The sequence below is a fragment of the Montipora foliosa genome, chromosome 13 (genome assembly GCF_036669935.1).
Source record: "Montipora foliosa isolate CH-2021 chromosome 13, ASM3666993v2, whole genome shotgun sequence".
In the NCBI taxonomy this organism is placed as follows: domain Eukaryota; kingdom Metazoa; phylum Cnidaria; class Anthozoa; order Scleractinia; family Acroporidae; genus Montipora; species Montipora foliosa.
The window spans coordinates 7,613,717-7,621,216 of NC_090881.1; positions in this window are offsets into that span (position 1 = coordinate 7,613,717).

Here is a 7,500-nt window from a genome sequence, read left to right on the forward strand (position 1 = left end):
GGATTAAAAATCTTGAAAGGTCAGGGATGTACAAATTACTTCACGCAGGAAATCATTACAGTTCAATTCCTGCAACCCAACGACTGATAGATTGATGTGTTCTATTCCTATTAATTACCTGCACTGTACTTTGCCTTTATCACTGAGTTAAAGCTTAGTGTTCTTCACACCCAGTATGTTCTTACTGCTTACCATTTTTTAATGCTGGCACATTGACTAATGTGATGGGATTTTGCTAATATATGCGGAGGGTCAGTGTAACTTAAAACGGCAATAGCAAATCGGACCAGTCAGATACAAGCCCAAAAAAGGCGTGCAAACTGAAACAACTTAACAAACATACATGTATGTATCCCCACATTAAGTGCATGATTCTCTCAGTCAATGGCACTATTCTATGTTATAGAATTTCCCAACGAGGAAAACCACAAGTCTCGAGGGCCATTTTTAACTAGTAGTTCACGAATGAGGAAAAGTGAAGACGTTGACAATTCGTCTGAACTGGGAACAGTGGAGGTTAAGTGGGACGTCGTGGATTCTTTTGGAAATCTATGATGACGTATGTCTAATGAAAGGTACGAAAAAGGATTGTGGGCTGTTTGTCGATCGTCTTAAATTCAACAGACAGCAGGCAGAAATAAACAACAAAGAGGACAGAACACGAAAAAAACCAACTACGCAGCAGATCCAGTTGAAGAAGTGAATAGCAGTCCCGCCGAAATCACAGAAAGAGTGAGGGAGAGGAGACTTCTGATTCGGAGGGAAAGCATGACATCATTAGAAGTAGGAAGGAATTAACGGTCCAAAAACATGACAAAAGTTTTCCTGCAGGGGCCCAGAAGCTGTAAGAAACTGCAAGTGATTATTTATGCCAGTCTCTCACTCGGAAGAATCATTTAGCGGCGAAACAAGGTCAGTGTCAAGCTCAGACGAGTACAAGTCACCAAAAACTGAAAAAGCTGAAATCAACCGAGCAGCAACCACCAGTAAAAAAGAAAAAGAAGTCCCACAAGAAGCTCATAGAAGAAAATGCACACCTGCAGTCCACCGCAATTGGAAAAGCTGTAAACTAGCTATAGTGTCAATTGAACTGGAGCCTCGATGAGCTCTCAACTTGAGCCCGTGATATGGTTATGTGATACTGGTCACACGTATGTACGGACGTTCATGACGTCATGGCTATAAAATCATATTTCTTAAGTATGGTGCTTGACGCGCATGGCGCTCGGCTATTGTGGCTCTTTGAAGAGACTCTGAAGGTGTACCCTCAGGGGTGAATGCATGACGTTGTAACTCTTGTAAAAGGTCAGACTCTGCTAACATTCCAGAGTCATGTCTTCTCTCCTCTAAAGTGTCTTATAAAGGTCTGTCTTTCTTTACATGGGGGAGGGGAAGGGGGTGGATAGACCAAATAGATATTGCCTTATGTTAAATGTTTCTTAGCCACTCCTCTTTATAACACTGTCAACATGACCAGTCACTTATCAGCCTGTTGTTGTAAGTGCAACAACAGAGAGAAATTCTATAACCAAAATCGTTTCACCCGCCTTCAATTGAAGAATCGTGAACAAGCATTTTAAGCAATTCCTGCTATTCTTCTGAAATAGAAATGTAACTGAAAAATTTAGCTCCATAAACAAGGCTAGAAAAAGAAGTATTCTGAGTTCAGGCTGAAGTTCTTAATTCAGCAGAATAAGCTAGTGAAAAAAAAAAAAGATCTTTGGGAATCCTGATCACAATTAAGGGAGCAAATGAGTCACTAAATGTATGGTAACAAGTAAACCTTACCAACAGGCCCATACATGTTTCCAATTATCCCCTTTGGTAGGGCCACTGATTGGAATTTTAGGGCATGAACCCTTTAATGGCCATTGTAAACTACCCTTTGATTCTCTCTTGGGCGATATATAGGCCTGACTGTGCCGTCGATGAATCCAAAACAATTATCTAACAGCGAGCCTTTTGCTGATACAGTATTGGTGTATACTTGTAACTGGGCAGGACTCATAACTGTGTTGTTTCATTGTGTGATTTTGTGCCCATGGGTACTGTAAATGTAGTCAAGAATCGTGTTTGTGACCATACTTAAGACAGGCACTGGTCGAGCGAAATGAGGCAAGATGTCTCCATACCATAAGATCAGACAGTCGTCGTCATAACATACAGAGTCCTTCGATTCCATTACACACAGAGCGCTGTTGACAATAGAAGTTGTCAGGTATTCTAAGACGATTCGCAAGAGTAGGGATATCACTCTAAACTCAGCAAGGCATTCTGAATCAACCATTTTGCCAAGGTCAAATGGAGGGTAGGAATCATAGGGAAAATCTGGATTTTTTGAGCTGTAACAATCATAAAGAGCGAAGAACTCGCATGTCTTTGGCATAACAGCTTACGATAGACTCGCAAATGTCTTAAAATGATGCAATCTCCAGCATAAAAACAAAAAGTACCAGGCAGTTGAATTTAGTTGACTTCATTGCAGATTAGCCGCTCCTAAGTTTTATCTTTCACGCCAAAAATGATGTTTGGAGCCTAAGTCGCCCCAGTCTTTTTGAGACATCTATGTGATATTATCATCTTCGTTTTCGTTCCAGACGCTGGTGCTTAAGGTCGCTATTGCCTCATGCTTTCCTCAAAATTGCGAATACGAATTCAACTGAGCAAGGAAAGTTACTATGACAACGATTTTGTCACAGTGGAAAGCAGGGCCCTGGAAACGAGACGTTGAAAAAAAGGAAAGGAACAGACAGCATTTTATGACTGGTTCCAGCCTTCAGCTGGCCCCGGTAAAAATATGACCTTTACTGTACACATTTTTTAATATATTATATTCAGCAACTGATAAAACTTTGAACTGTAATAGTCTACAATCTTAGACAAAAACCTTGAAACACTTTGAACATTCTCCCACCGATTTCGTCCCCCTCCCTTTTTCAATGTTGGTGTAGCCAGTCAAAGAGGAAAATGTCGCCTCAACACTGTCAAGGGGAAAGGGGTGTTTCAAGGATTTTTGGCGAGGATTGTAGCTCTATTTCTTCCATATTATCAAGAATTGTAGCTGATGCTGAGTTATCCAAGTCGAAGCTTTCGTTGGTGTCCAATGAATCACATTCAGAATAAGTAGACTGTTCCTGTTTATCTTTGACATGCTTTTTGAAGCTGGCAACGATGGAAATCTGCATGGCATTACTCTTTGATTGTTCCTTCTATTTTCATATTTTTCAGAACAGACTTTCCAGTGTCCTATGAATTAATGGAGAAAGCATTTTAAACGTGTCACCAGGGAGGACCGTAAAACGCACAGGAAACTATGAAAAAACCTGACTGGGCCAGCTATATTGAAGGCATGAAAGAGAGTGGGAATCAGAACATTGCTGAGAAATGAGAAAATAATCAAATTAATGATGAGTTGATCTAACACCAAATTCTCCTACATGGCATATAAGAGAATGTTTTTATTTTGCTACGGAGAATAATTATTCAGATCTTGGGAGTGACAGGGTTTAAAAGGAATATTTTTACCTGCTTCCTTCAAAGAAGTTGACAGCACGTAGTGTGCTCAACATGATTCTTTTCTTGCAAATACACTGAATCCATTGTTCACTTAATGCAAGGACCCCAAATTTATCATGCATTACTACAAGAAAAGCAAAGATATATATTATAACAAAATACAGTTTAACCCTTGCACCAATATATTATGCAACGTCTCTCAAGATAATGGAAATAGCTTGTGTTCACACAATGCCATGACTAGTTTTTATTAAATCAATTGGTGCTAACTGAAAATGATGTAAAAGGCATTAATATCGTCTATATTGTGATATCATGACCATGTTTACTTTGGAGACTGTCGTTGGCTTAGGCCAAAAAATGAACAAGCACACTTGAGAAATTAGTCTATTGTTGACATTGTTCAAATGCCAGCCATGAGGGTGATGCTGGTGATGGTACAGATACTTAATGGAATCTCAATGCATAATACAACTAAATGTTTCTAAAATTATCCTTTAAAAATCTTACTTCCCATCGTTTTTGTTTTCAAATAGCATTTCGGTAATTTTGCGTTGTCATACATCAACTAACCTGATTTGAACTTGTTCCACTTTGGTATTTGCCATTCTTTTCTTTCAAATCCAATATGCAAATGTTTAAACAATTCCTCATCTTTCCTGTGTGTTGTCACTGGCCGACCAGTCTTGCGGGGTTGGAGCTTTCCATTCACTTGTACAGTTGGCACTGCATTCCAAGTTGAACTGTTACTCGTGCAAGCCTCTCCAGTCGCATATGTAACTGGCATTAGCACCTCACGGACATCAGCTGTTTTAACTTCAAACACCTTCACTGAAATGAACAATGATCAACTGGACCAAGCTTTTTACCTTAGTGAGTGCTTATTGAAGGATAGACGTTATAACAAGCAAGTGAGGCCAGGTTGACCCCAAAAAGCTAAAAAAATAGATCGAGTTATGAAAATTGCTTGCAATTAACTAATTTAACTATTTTTAAATATTGTGACCACTGAATGGGACAGGCTGTTTATGTTAACACATGCATGCAAACATGGAACACTGATGAGAAAGTTGCTTACCAACAAGTTCTCTTTGAAGTGCAATTGTCCCACTGTTCTTGACTGTCGATAGAAAAGATCCTGCCTTTAGGCCACTCTGGCAATATCGGAGTAAAGTCTTGCACTGAAGCCTGAAGCTTGAACTTTGTAATGTTCAAAGCGGTGCATTTGTCCTTGATTCTGTAACCTTTCTCCAGGCGCTTCAAAACGGTTGAAAGAATCTTATATTCAGATAGATTTAGCCCAAGTTAAAAAAAATATATTATTAAAAGTAGATGGGTGATAAGTGGTCATATCAGTATTGATTCTATAGTTAGTGATTTGCATTTGACTTTGTTGCAAGTGCTCTTAATAAATTGTGTATTAAGGATATGAAACCTAACTGTTAAAAAAAAAAGAGCTTCCAGGTATTTGAAATTATAACAAGTATAGCCAGTCAGAGGGGGTGACCCTCAAAACTTAAATTGCAGGAACTCCTCCTGGTCGCCTTTGCATTTGCTTGCTTGCTGGCATGGAAATTTTAGCTTTCCTCGCCCTCCCTGCCTTTCGTGTTAAGTAACTGGTTGGTAGGTATTTCACTGATTGGTTCAGTGTGACATTGCCTTTTTTCGTGGTGGCCGCTCACAGGGTTGCCATGGTTGCCTTCTTTCCCATGGTCAGATCTCTTCCTTGCTCCACCAACCTGTAAGGCACCAGTTTCAAAGCTCATTTGTTGTTGATTAGTTTTAAGGCAATGAAATAATTTTTTTTGTAGCTTAGCACCATGGTGCTAATATTGAGTGAGCTAAAATTAACCTTTGCCTTCATCGTATCAGCTGACCACATACTACATTGCATTCTTTAGGACTGCAACAGGTCATTAAAATAAAATGCTGTGAGCACGAACCGGAGGCTATAACTTTAGTTAGGAATAGTTTCTGGCCATCCACACCTAAACAGCCTAAGGTGGCCTTTGACTTGGGATTTATGAACTTCCTGCAGTACCTGTTCCTTGAATGCGGAATGTCTTTAAAATCAATTTATCAGGCACTGCAGTGGCAAATAACATACAAGCCACCAGTTGGCAACAACGAGCCAAAAATGCCTACATAATATTATTGTGTCAGCACCAAAAGTAGGCAGGTTTCTGCCAAGAAGCAATCAAGCAGCTATTACATGTAAAGTGCCCTTTTGTGTATTTTTATTGCACTGGGCTTGAAAAAAGTTAAAATTAGAAAAGAAAGCTTCATGGCCGATTTGCCCAGGCTCTAAAATTTTGATACCTTTCGTTTTCATTTTATTGAATGGGTGAGAGCTTGCCTGGCTGGCAAGTGGTCAGAGAAATAGAAGAGAGAGGTGCTTGCCAAGGCATGAAGTCTTCTTGTTCCGGAAAACTGGACAGCAATTTTCTCAAACCCTGTATCGACTTTTTTATATTTGACCAAGGTGATTAATTGATGTAATTTTCTAGGTTAAAGATATTTATCGATTGCTTGTTGGAGATTGCTTTTGTGAGTTTGGGTATATCACCAGCATCTTGAACAATTTAAAGCAGTTCAATCCCTTTCTTGAAAGTGAAAATGAATGTCCTGCTTGCCCTAAGGTTTGTGACAGTGTGCCTTTTAAGTTGAGTTCATTGTACACTGATACCTTTGTCAACAATAAAGCCTGCTCAGTCGTTTTAGTACTCTTGAAATGATGCAACCTAGTACTAACCAGTTTTCGTGCACAGAGACATTGCAGTATTTCTTATTTCTTAAGCTGCATTGAAATATACTGTATTCGTTGTAATCTGTCTCCAAAAGTTTTCTTCTTTAAAATAAGTTTTATAACTTATAGGATATTATTTTCCATTGTGTTACAAGATGAATAGACTACAAGCAGTCCCTTTGTTTTCTTATAGTTCGTCGAGAGCGGAGCAAAAAAAACAGGCCGCGCGAAAGCTGGTGTCTGGGCGGAAGGCGAAAAAAAACGGACTACAGACAAAGCCTCAGTGTTTGACCTTTCACGGCCGAGTGATTTTATGGCGTTCATTTCAAATCTAATTAACTGCAATCCAATTATTTCCCTTATCTTGACGGCCTGTCAATTTTGGTCTGTCATCGCTTTCCCGAGAGTTACGCGCGTAGATCACGTTCTGGTGGGTAGCATGTTTTCGTCTCACATCATGTGCTTCGTGCTCGGCGAATGTCCTTGTCAAGCGAAACACCAAAGAAGTCTGTGAAAGGGAGACCGGCAAAGGAATCATCTGTTGACGATTTTTGTCGCGTCTGTAAATGTAACTTTAGGAATTATTACGGAGGCTTCATTCGCAGAGTTTCTACAGAGAATTTGTTTGAAATTCCCAAACACGCGGGAGTCAGAAAATGTCGGGGAACTCGCATTTACTTGCAGGAAAAGTTTGGATTCCTCAAGCCGTGTGTGTGCCAAATGTGCCACAAAGATTCGAAACGCAACTGATTTGATGAGGTTTTTGGGATCTGCATTGAATGTTGCTGTGCAAAACCCGTCGAGTTCTATTGAATATTCGCCAATCGAAGTTGAGTGATTCAAGCGAATGTCGATTTCACCTCATTCGTCTAATCTGGCAAAAGTGAACAAGATCAGTTCACCAGCTGCAGTTACTGAAAAGATGACAGTGCAGACTGCCAAGAAGTCAAAAGCTCGACGTTCCATCACGTATGCTGATGGAGTTTCTTCACAAGAAGCTCGAAATGAAATCTGTAACCTCATGTCGGTGGAGGATCGAGAAGGTGAAAAAGCCAAAATGAAAGTGATCATCCCAACAGGGGACGAAACGTTTACGTTTCGCTCCCCGCCCGATGTTATGACTGCTAACATGATAAGAAACATTTGCGATAGAAACTGGAAGCCAGTTGTAAATGCAATGTTTGGTTATGAAAAGCTAAGGGAAGAACTGTTATCTTCCCTGTCCAGAAATATTGCTC